Genomic DNA, 12377 nt, shown 5'->3' on the forward strand with positions numbered 1-12377 from the left:
TTGCCCAAGAAAAACAGCAAAGTTCTAGATATGTATCACCTGTACTGTTTTGTAAACAATTAAGGAACTTCCTACAGGATGCCCAGGATTTCCAAACCAGCCACAAGAAGGATGTGCTTCCAAACAGGAAAAAGTTCTCCTCTTCACTATTCCCTTCCTAGCCCTAGAAAGTTGCATGTTTCTCTGGACACACATCTGAAAAGATGAAAAGATAGATACAGCTTTATTTCAGGAGCTACAGACAGAGCTCCTACCCAGCTGCACCCCCAGGAGGTCCTGTCCTGAAATGCCACAGTGGGAGAAAAAAAGAAACTGAAGTTTGGGGAAATGTTTTATTTTGTATTTTTTAAATTCTCTCTGTGCAGCAGTTATTTCCACCAAGACAAATGACAAAACTTTATTTTTGAGACCTAAAAATGCATATGTTACAATGCGGTTCATGAGATCATTGTAACATTGTAATCATTGTAATTAGTCATAGAATACATTCTGTCCACTACTCACTATATCACATTTTTTGTGCCAGTGGACAAATACATTAATTTCCTGTGCTCAACGATTTAGAATTTCAAGTGGAGTATATTGAATATTGTAGTAGATTTCAGCTTCTCTCTCTCTCTCTCTCTCTCTCTCTCTCTCTCTCTCTCTCTCTCTCAGTTTTCTTTTGCTTTTTTTTGGTTTGGAATCATCTCTGTATTCATTTTTTTATTATTTCATAACCCTATTCCCTGTTTTTTTTAAACTAAATTCACATGGCTTGAATGAACCACCATGCTCCTGTAGAAGTCACATACACATGAGAGTTCTTATTACATACAATCCAACCAATGCAACCTTAAACAAATGTATAGAGGAAGTTAAGAATTATGCCACTACCCCAATAGGAAGAATATGTGAAGCAACCTATAACACTGCTCTTGTGCAGAAAGAAGGCATTCGTGTTCTTGACTGGCCTTTTGATGATGGTGCATCACCATACAACCAGATTGTTGATGACTGGTTAAGTCTTGTAAAGATTAAGTTTCATGAAGAACCTGGTTGCTCTATTGCAGTCCATTGTGTTGCAGGCTTTGGCCGGGCTCTGGGGCTTGTTGCCCTGGCATTAATTGAAGGTGGAATGAAATATGAATGTATAGTACAATTTATAAGACAATAGCAGCACAGAGCTTTTAACAGCAAGCAACTGTTGTATCTGGAGAAGTGCCATCCTAAAATGCGGCTCTGCTTTAAGGATTCCAACCTGATCATAGAAACAACAGTTGGACTCAATAAAACTGGGGTGCCTGATGCCATTGCCTTGGAAGTGGAATTTCAGATGGGAGCTGATTTGTCATATGTAATTACCCAATGTGTTGGCTTACCGAGTAAGTCTACTGAAGCTCCACGGGAATATTGAAAAACAGTTCTACCAGACCCCAAGCTCGATAGAATTGTAACCTCTATATTTGGGCTATGATCAGCATGTTCGTATACTTAGCAAAAGATCATTGCTGGTCAGAATTTAAAATGTGCTCATTATTTGTACCAATTGAGTAATATCATTAAATGTACTCCTGTGCCAGAAAATTATAAGTCTATAAGGAATTTAGAAGGATTAGGTGCCAAAATACCCAGTACAGTATTTGTATCTTTTTAGCATCACACAAAACCAAAATTCCAAGAACTAAGACCTCTCTAGACCTTCCATGGTGTATTCCTTCAGTCATTTCAAACACCATAGGGCTTCTCTTGTTTTCTGCCTGCTCACTCTATGTTTACATCTCCCACACTTACACCAGAATACATCAGGTTTGCTTTGTCATCATTCTATTTCTTAAACTAAGTCTTGCAGTGATTATTTAATGTCTGTCTCTTATTTTGTCCTGTTTGGGAAAATCAACTTTGTTACAGAAGCACAAATCTTATATGCCTTATAGTCAATTTAATGTTTGCACTCAGAGGTACAACCTACAGGGATGGCCTGAAAAAGAAAGGAGAGGAGGCTATTAAATATTTTTAGTAATATGTTGCCTTTGTCTTGTGTAAAACATGTAGAATATGCTCTTTAATTGAGTAAATATTTTTAATACATAGAGATATGTTTTCATGTAGCTACATTGCTGTAGCTAACCAATTCTTAATCAAAATTTCTGGAATTCTTGTATTTTCCATATCCATCAGAAGTTTTCCAATTTGTTTGAATTATGGATTTTTCCTTCTCTTCCAAATCTGCTGCAAAGAAGAAAAAGGGGGAATCTACTAATGAACTGAGGAGAGATATTTCATACGACTTTTGAGTATGTAACTTAATAATTGGACACTTGATCATTTGTTTTATTATATACTCAATAAAATGGTTGTGTATGTGTATTAATGTTAGCCCAACCATATATTTATATGGTCTAGGAATGTGTGGTTATAGTTCTATGGGAGAAAAAGGTTGTCAGTGTTCACCAGCTTGTAAAAACCTAGTATGAGAGCTTCAACATCTAAATAAATGATGAAATGAAAAGAAAAAGTATGAATATCACCCAACATGCTTAATTCTAATACAGTGACTATCCTACTGACTGGGTTTCCCGAACTCCTTCTGTTCCTACGAATAGTGGATTAATAATTTTTAAAATATAATCCATAAGCCAAAATAAATGTCTAACTCTGTTACTAAAAATAAATAAGGCCACGTAACTTAAGTATTTTAACTTAACAGGCTGGTAAATCATCAGAAAAAAAACCATATTATACTTAACTCAAAAACGGGACTAAGATATTTATTTACTAATGGGACATCTGTATCCAGTGGTCAATGTACCACTTATCAAACTTGGGACCACTGGACAATATCACTATTGTTTCCAACTCTACATTGTCCAAAAAATGTCAGGCACAGTGTTCTGCACTTAGTCTTCTATCAGTGAACTAAGATAGGTTCCTCACTGTTAGACTCGAGAAAAGCCCTCCAAGTCCTACATTCGGGATGTCCCATTCACAGAGACACAGAGAAGGAGATCAATATAATAAACAAGAGGTTTACTGATCCAGTGCACTGATGTCATTCTGCAGTCGGGGCAGAGGCAATGCCCAAGAAAAAAGGCACACCCTTTTTATACCTTTTTTTTTTAATTTTTTTTATTAACTTGAGTATTTCTTATTTACATTTCGAGTGTTATTCCCTTTCCCAGTTTCCGGGCTAACATCCCCCTAACCCTTCTTTATGGGTGTTCCCCTCCTCATCCTCCCCCCATTGCTGCCCTCCTCCTTTTCATACCTTTTAGGGGTACAAATTACATCAGCAAAGTTACAGTTTAAACTTATTGGCTAATCATATTGACCTTTAAATCTGTGGGCAAGTAAGTACATGACATACATTCAAGCTCCATCAGGGAGGTGGCTCCTGACAGGGAAATATCTTTGGCACTGCAGAAGGGGTGATGGAGAGTCCTACCCCTACTGTGGTTGCAACACTTCTTGAATAGGGTGCTTACTCAGCAAATTCTTGTGGAGCTCCCCAGCGAATGAGGAGGGAATCCTAGTCACCTGATGTTTTCTAAGATGGCTTTTGTCTGCTTGGTTCCCTCATTCTACATCTACGGCTTCTACAAGTCAGATCTTTGACTAGCAGGTATTCATGTCATCCTTTCCCATGTCCCGCTTCCATGGCTCTTCATGAGAGACCAGAAGTTTACAACTTTTTCATTAACTCAGAAGCTCAAGAGTCATTTCAGAATTCACTGTCAATGCTGCATTGACAACACCCATGTTTCTATCTTGGCCCTGCCTCAGTTCCCCAAGCAGCTTTTCCCTCATCCCTGAGATGTTCCAGCAGTTACTGGATTGATCTTTGTGCTCCCGAAGCACACAGCTACAGAAGGAGGAGCATGTATGTGTGCTCCTGACAGTGATGTCAAGAGAGTATTTTGTAACTTGTTGTTCCTAAAGGCAAGTGAAAGAAGCTGTAAACTTCAAGTACCCTCTGAATGCTGTGGGTTGACAACTACATTTTACTAGGGACAAAGGAATGCACTAAGGGACTGGACTTCAAGGATAGCAAAGTGGACCCCAGGGGTCAGTTTATAACAATGACAAGAGTCCTATCTTGGAAGGGACTCCCCGTTCAGTTGCCAACCCAAAGAAGGGACCATGTAGAATGTCCTTAAAAGTGCCAAGAAGTGCTTGCTGACAGGAGCCAGATATGGGTGTCTACTGAGAGGTTCTGCCAGAGCGCTACTGATACAGATGAAGATGGTTGTAGCTAAACATTGGACTGAACAAGGGGATTCCAATAGAGGAGTTAGAGAAAAGAGAGAGGGTACTGAGGGGTTTGCAACACCATAGCAAAAACAGCAGTATCAACTAACCAAACCCTTGCAGAGTTTCCAAGGACTAAACCACCAACCAATGAGTACACATGGAGGGACCCATGACTCTAGCCACATATGTGACAGAGGATAGCATTGTCCAGCATTAATAAGAGAAAAACCCTTGGTCCTGTGAAGGCTTGTTTCCCCAATGTAGGGTAATTCCAGGGCGCTTAGGTTGGAGTGGGTGGGTTGGAGTGGGAGCATCCTTATAGAAGAAGGGATAACAGGGTGGAGGTATGGGAGAGAGGGAAAAGGTGATAACATTTGAAATGTAAATATATAAAATATCCAAGAAAAACAAAAGTATTTTAAAAAGTGCTAAGGTAGAAACATTCATGTGCAAAGACAAAAAGGAAGGAAGTGGGTAAGGTGAAAAGGAAAGGGGAAGGCAATAACCTTTTGTCCCTGAGGGCATTTACCAGCCAGGCTGTCAGTGTGTGCCTGGAGGAGGAAAGGGTGGTGTGAGAAGAGTTTTAACAGGGTGCAGGATGCTGGGCATGGAAACAAATGTGACTTACTGTGAAAGGCAGGGAGCATATGGCGAAGGTGTTGGTCAAAATGGCCAGGAGAATAAGGTGGTCCATCTCCTCTGCCACCGAAGTCCTTTCTCTTCTCCAGTGAGACCTAGGACCTCTCAGGCTACTGGCAGACAATCTGCAGTGGCTTCTTCTGCTCCAACGGTGCATGCGAATAAGGTTGAGGATGATGCTGATGTTGCAGGCAAGCACAGCCACGATGAGCAGCAGGAGCACCTTTGTGTACTGCTGAAGGTAGGCAGTCCTCTTGTGCTAGATAAAGAACCACGTCCCAGTGAAAAATTCCCAAAGTGGGGAGACCCTCACACAAGTCTCGGGATGACCTGACCCCCCAAGAACTCATGAGAGACCGTTCTTGCTGTAATCATACAAGATTTATTGAGAGGAAACAGCATGCTGGGGCCGAGACTCATATCCCACGCAGGGGTAGAGGAGTTCAACCCCGAGTAGCTGGGAGAAGGGGTATTTAAAGGAAGAAACTGCAACCCAAAGGGGGTTGGGAGGGCGTCATTGGAAAATGTCAAGAATACCAGTGAAAAATCACAAGGGGAAACTCCCTGTTTCTCAAGATGATTTTCAAGATTTTAATCTAACTTTTGTGGTCAGCCAGTTCCTGGAACAGAGTCACTGAACCAGCTGCTATAATTATCAGTTCTGTGGTCAGTCAGGTTCCTGGAATAGAGTCACTAAACTTGCTAACCTACATTTTGGGCTCTACACTGTTTGCTAGGGGGTCTGGATTTATCCTGGTCTTTCATCTCCCCACTTCTTCTAGTACCTAGTTCTAATCATAGAACTAGATTTCAGTATCTTCATAGTATTGATTTTTTTTACCTTGTAAAGCATGATATTGCTGGTGTAACATCAAAATCTGAACAGCACTCACTCTTTCTCTAATAAAGGTAACTAGATTATTTAATACACACGGACCTATAATCAGAAGCAGAAGCCAATTCAAGAAGGGTCCCATAAGGGAAGATATCAGAGTAGTCATTCAAGGAGATCTACTAAACCAGCTCTCAAACCATCCAACCATCCCTGATGCACTTCTCTGTCTCTCTGTCTTTTGTCTAACCTTTCTCTAAATTTACTCATGGAGTCTTTAATTACTCCTGAATGGTCTACATAAAAGCAACATTCTTCTTTTAGTGTAGCACACAGACCTCCTTCTTAAGGAATATCAGGTCTAATCTTCTCCTATTCTGAAGGACTACCTCTGAGAAGGAGGTTAGGGATTCTTGGAATTCAGCTAAAAAGTCTTTTTTACTCTTTCTATATCTAAGTCAATGGCAGCTCTCTATTTCCCATAAGACTTGTGTTGCAGGGCAATAGCAGATGTCCAGTAGCTGCCCCCGTAGCACCTAAACTCAGCCCTAAGATAATTGCCAGAGTAATTCCCAACTCTCTTTTGTGTCTTACTATGTTTTTAGCATCAGGATTCCAATCTGGACACTATCTGAACCAACACACAAAACTCATAACTACCTTTTAGAACTTCTAAACTTATACAGATTGTGATCCTTGTGGCACAGGCCCAAGAAGTGTTAGGAGTACTAACATATGCAATGCCTTCATAGTAAGGGTATGGTACATCATGTGCAATAGAAATCAAGCCTACCCCACACTTACGATTGGGGGACCTATCTCCATGGAACCCAGAGCAAGAATAAAATGCTTGTTTCCAAAGCACATTCCTCAAGTGGGCATTACAGCAAACCCCCAGTCACATCTCTGATGTACCCACTTATCTGACATGCAGATCCAGGGAGCTTTTTGAAGATCTGAGTGTCCCTCTAGGTCTGAACTCCCAGTCCTAACAGCTAGTACTTGGCTGGTGAGGGCTGAGACTTAACGGATGTCGGGATAGTCAGCAGCACCAGGTTTGGTCCTTTCCAGCGAGGCTCCAGTGTCTGGGCTCAGTGTCATCGTATATAGACCAAGTCTCCGACCTGGAACTGGTGAGATGTCTCAGAGGTCAACGGGGCATAGGCTGCTGGCAGCTGTAATCAGACTTCTTTCTTTATCACCTATAGGTCTTTTAGCCTGGCATACAAATCATTATTACTATGACATATTGGTTCAATAACATCATCTAATACAGTAAGAGGAGCCGAAGCCCCATATAAGATCTCAAAGTGGGTAAAACTGAATCTAGAAGGGATATCATTTTGCTCTGAAGAAAGCAAGAGAGGAGTGCCACCCAATCCGCACCAGTCTCCATGGTCAATTTGGTCAGGGTCTCTTAGAGTTCTATTCATTCTTTCTCCCTGTACTGAGCTTTGAGGTCTATAGATGCAATGTAATTTCCAATCGACCTCTAAGTTCCTGGCAATACCATGGCTTACCTTGGCAATGAAAGCAGGGCCGTTGTCTGATCCAATTTCCTTGGGCACTCCAAAGCGGGGTAAGATTTCTTCTAGTATCTTCTTGATGATTACCAAGGCCATCTTTTGCTTGGTGGGGAAAGCTTCTATCTATTCCTGAAAAGGTATCTATAAGTACTAGGAGATACTTGTAACCATATTTTCCTGGTTTTATCTCAGTGAAGTTCACTTCAACTTCCCACTAAACTCTTTAGGTCTCTTTGCCCTGTTTGTTTGCTAAGCATTCACTTTCTGACATACCTTACACTTTTTCTACTGTCTCTATTACATATACCTTAACTACTTGGATAATCTTCTTATCCCCTAAATGAGTCCATTTGTGTATTTGGCAACGTGAGTCTTTTGTTTGTTCTCTGGGGAGTATAGTTTTCCCCTCACGTGTGCCATTGTCCTTCCTCTTCTAAGCAATTTGGGCCTTTTCTTCTGTTGTACATTCTAAGTGAGGGCATCCCTTAGTCCAATTCCAGTTCTCAGTGGCTGTCTCTTGCAGGCCTCCAACCAGGATAGGGTCCTGCATAGCCATTTCTTGAGCCACTTGATCTGCTTTGTTATTGCCCCATGCCACTGAATCTCTTCCCTCCTGATGTCCTGGGCAATGAATAATATTCACAGTTGCTGGCTTCATCAGGGCATCTAAGAGATGGCAAAGGCATCTGCACTGATGTGCTGGGGGATAGAAGTTTGTCCATCCCAGATGACATTTGTGTTGTTCACCATAGCAGCACCCACTCATCTCTGACATTCATGAAGAGAACTATTCCTGTCTGTAGAAAAGGTAGCCTCTGCTTTCAGCAGGGGTCGATCAGTCAGTGGCAGAGGTCTTTCCTCACCCATGGGCTTCTGCCAGTACATGACACTCATGCTGTGGTGGCTCCAGGTCAGGATTGGGCAGCAAGGTGACCAGATTGCCCCCAACCGATGGAGAATCTAGTCCATGTCAGCTGACCAGTGGTCCCATCCTCTGGGACATTCCATTCAAAGGCAAAGCAGTTTTGACTTTGGGGTACCCAGCTCAGGCAGAAGAAAGTACCTTTTAAATCTAAAATGGTGTGCCAAAATCTAGAAGGTGGCAAAGAGCTCAAAGTGTAAGATTTAAGCTCAGTAGTGCAGAAATCAGCCACTCTACCATAGTTTAAGTCCTGGATTGGGTGATAATTGTTAGTGCCCAACTGGCAGGAGCAGTATGTTCCAGGCAGAATGGCACTAAGCCACACATCTCTCAGCATCAGGTACCAGTGCACTGAGACAGGGTCAGCCTGGGTCTTAAGCTCCACATACACAGTCTGCAGATATGCATACACATGACCTCATCCAGCCATTTCAGCCCACGCAAGCCATTTTGGAGAGCAAATTTCTCATGAGCAAGGGATAGGGGCAGTCAGGAATGACCATGAAATAGTGGGTTACCTGGCCCACACCAAGGTCCACTGTTCTTTGGGTATTCCATGAATATTGTTTGTTGCCGGTAGCTTCCTGTACTCAAAGTCTTTTGATGGACAATGGACCACTTGGGCATAGGAGCACAGAGTATTGGGCCCCTGTATCCACAAAACACTGGGTGGACTTCCCCTCTATCCTGGGGCAGTCTCTGACCCAGTGCCCTTTTTCCTTACAATAGGCACACTGATCTTTAGCCAGGAATTCTCTTCTGTTGCCAGGTACTGTTTTCCTAGTCTCTCTAACTACTGTGGCCAGTATAAGTTCCTCTCCTGTCTTTTAGCTTTCTAGCTTCTTCTTCTTTCTGTGTCTTTTCTTTCCTAGCTTCTTGCCCTTTTTGCCTTCTTTCTTTTTCACCCTGAACTACACTTCAACCTTACATTCTCTGCAACTCAGACTAACTCTCTTAGCAACTTAGCTTAACCCCTCAAGTTTATCTTTCTCTTTATATATTTAGCTAACTGGTCTATGAAGGCCACAGTAATGGGGCCTTGTGTTTTTTTTTTTTTTTTTTTGCTGTAGGATCATAGGGCATGAACTGACGGAAAGCCTCCATCAAACGTTCCAAGAACTCTGAGGGGGATTCTGTCTGCCCCTAGAGCATTTCCCTTACCTTAGCCAAATTGGTGGGGCGTTTTCCAGCCCCTGGGAGACCCACCATTGGAGCCTGGCAATAGACCTGGCGCTCCCTACCATCAGGCATATTGAAGTCCACAGGCAGGAGTGAGGGCCTTCCATCTGAGTCTGGAACATTCTTTCTGGGCTCTAGTAGGATTCTGTATTTCCTCAGTAGTAAAGAGGACCTGTAACAGCTACTAACAAGCATCTCAAGTGGGCTGGTGAGAATAAAAGAAGTGAGTCCAGAAAATAGTAGTCCTTCAAAGAGGACAAATAGCATTCAGTCACACAGCTAAACAAGGGGTAGCATGGAAGTGGTGTCTAGTTTCCCTGCCCGATGGTGTACCCAAGGCCGCCCCCTTCTACTTCCACTTCCATAACAGTCTCAACTGGGGCCAAGGAGGAAGGTGGGGCATTAGCAGGCCCTGCCTGGGGCATCACAGCTGGCTGGGGAGCAAATGTGGGAGGGTAAGGAGGTGGGGGACCCAAGAGAAGCAGGTCAGACTGGAGGTGCGGGTAGATCTTCTTTTTATCAGGCTTATCCATCTTGTTGCGCATTTCATCTCCAGATGTTCTGCGAAGGGCCAAGACCTCAATCTTGTGGATTCCTGAGAGTGAAACAAAGTGCCGAACCCACAGAGGGGGAGAGAGAATCAGATCTTCCCAAACCAGGATGTAGGCAATCTGGTTGGGTTGGCCAGAAGGTCCCTGTTGAAAAACCTTACTCTCAACTCGTCTCACCTGCTCTAAGGTCTGCCACTTAGATCTTTCTACCTCCACAGATAGATTGTGAGCCCTTGTTCTAACTTCAGTCCAACAGTAACTGTTCCCATCATCTGTTTGTCACACAGAAAGACAATCAAAAGATTAACAGACAAAAACAGAAGTGCGCACAAAAACAAAACACAAGTGGATGCTGCGAGATCACCATAAAACTGAACTGATTCAGATGGGAGCTTCTGTGAGCTCACCAAAGACAGATGAAGGGGAACGGATTCCACTTCTCTCCTCCTTCCCAGCCAGAGACAGATGAAGGGGAGTTGATTCCACATCATTCCTCCTTCCAACAGCATTCTAGGGTGTCCCCTATGAACCTTCTCCTCCTGGACTGTCTTCCAGGGCTGTGGCCTGTGACGTCCAGCATGTCTGCTCATCACAGCTGTAAGCCCCTCACAGGACCCACAGTGACCAATGAGGGGGCTCCAACCTCTCTCCAGGCCCCAGAAACAAACCGGTAAAGCTCAAGACAGAAAGTAACACAGAACACAAAACACAAAACACAAACTTTGCTCGAGCATACCTCCGAACCTGGCACACACAGACACAGGCTAATGGATGTCCATCTCCACCTAGACAGACAAAACCACTCCAGAAATACAGACAGCTGGGAGGGTGTATAGTTTTTCCAATCCAGGAGAACTACCGTATCCTCACCAGCACCCAGACAGGAATCTCCCAGGTGTCCCTGGGGTCCCTCCTGACCTCCTGGGACATCTCCCAAGGCAGCAGTCGATGATCTTCTGGCACTTCTACCGATCACACTCTGAATTTCCTCCCAAGACTTACATCCACCATTTCTTCCTGAGATGTGAGTGACTGCAAAACTGAAAGTACAGAATCAGAATTCAGCCAGCACAGAAATACAAAGACACAGACAATATCTCACCTCCAAGTGGGTCTTAGGAGATGAGTGTGGTCGCCGATTCAGGACGAGCCCCCAAATGAAAGACCCCCAAAGCAGGGGGACCCTCACTCAAGGCTCAGGATGTTGCGACCCCCCAAGAACTCACGAGAGACCGTCCTTGCTATAGTCACATGAGGTTTATTGACAGGAATCAGCATGCTGGGGCTGAGACTCATATCCCACGCAGGGGTAGAGGAGTTCAACCCCGAGTAGCTGGAAGAAGGGGTGTTTAAAGAAAGAAACCGCAACCCAAGGGGATACGGAGGGCGTCATTGGAAAATGTCGAGAATACCAGTGAAAAATCACAAGGGGAAACTCCTTGTTTCTCAACACTGTTCTCAAGATTTTAATCCAATTTTTGTGGTCAGCCAGTTCCTGGAACAGAGTCACTGAACTGGCTGGAGTAATCATCAGTTCTGTGGTCAGTCAAGTTCCTGGAACAGAGTCACTGAACTGGTTAATCTTCATTTTTGACTCTACTCTGCTTGCTAGGGAGTCTGGATTTATCCTGGACAATACTGGACATACCCTTGTATTTGAACATTGTCAGGGAACAAAAGAGCAAGGAGACCCCATAGATGAACAGGCAGCATTGCCAAGCCCCTGCAGTGTGAGAAGCATAGCTTGCAAAAGGGTGCCTGATGGAGAGGTAGTGTTCCAGGGCCATGGCAAAGAGTATGAGCATTATGGCCAAACTAAAGAAGGTTGTAGCAAAGGGGAAATAGGCATGAGTGAGACTCTCAGGCGCCAGGGCCACCAGGGTCTTGTTTCTCAAATAAGAAGCCACCACCACCATGCTGATAAGGCAGGTCCCCAGCAGGTTGGCAAGCACCAGTTCTGTTACCAGCATGTGGAACAAGTGCGAGTGAGGTTTTCCAGAGCCCTCTGCAGAGAACAACGCTGAGCTGATGGCGCTCTCTTGTCTGAGTAGAACCACTGAGGACTGTTGTAATCTTACACTTGACTAGAGTCATTGAAAGAATTGCCCATGGTCTAGGGTGTGGAGGAGAGATGATCTCTCCTCCAGGCAGGTATCAGAATGTAGGAGGGTCTTGGGGCCCCCGTGCTCCAAGGCACAGTATGGAAATGAGAGTGACTGAAATCCAGAGCTCCCTTCCAGCCCCCAATTCTCACCAAGTGCAATCTTGCTTAGGTTTTCTGCTGGTGTGCATGGTGACCTCTTTTCTACAACATCCTATTACCCTCTATTTTCTTGTGCCTCACCTGCCATAGCCAAGGCTGTTTGCTAGAGCATGGAGGAGCAGCTATTCCTCCTATAGCCTTCCCAAGTCAGGTTCAGTAGTATCATCAGGACAAGCAATTTAGTTTGCCTGAGAGCTGTTGCAGGGGCCCAGGCAGGACGGAGTGGAACCAGTGC

At 43.9% G+C, this 12377-nt stretch overlaps 2 pseudogenes; one reads left to right on the plus strand and one right to left on the minus strand.

Moving 5' to 3' along the window:
• Positions 1–642: 642 nt before the first annotated feature.
• Positions 643–1790, plus strand: Ptp4a1-ps4 (protein tyrosine phosphatase 4A1, pseudogene 4; annotated as a pseudogene).
• Positions 1791–1921: 131 nt separating this feature from the next.
• On the minus strand, positions 1922–11989 carry LOC134484124 (prostaglandin E2 receptor EP2 subtype-like; annotated as a pseudogene).
• Between the last annotated feature and the right edge of the window lie 388 nt (positions 11990–12377).

This window comes from Rattus norvegicus, chromosome X (assembly GCF_036323735.1).
Source record: "Rattus norvegicus strain BN/NHsdMcwi chromosome X, GRCr8, whole genome shotgun sequence".
Lineage (NCBI taxonomy): Eukaryota > Metazoa > Chordata > Mammalia > Rodentia > Muridae > Rattus > Rattus norvegicus.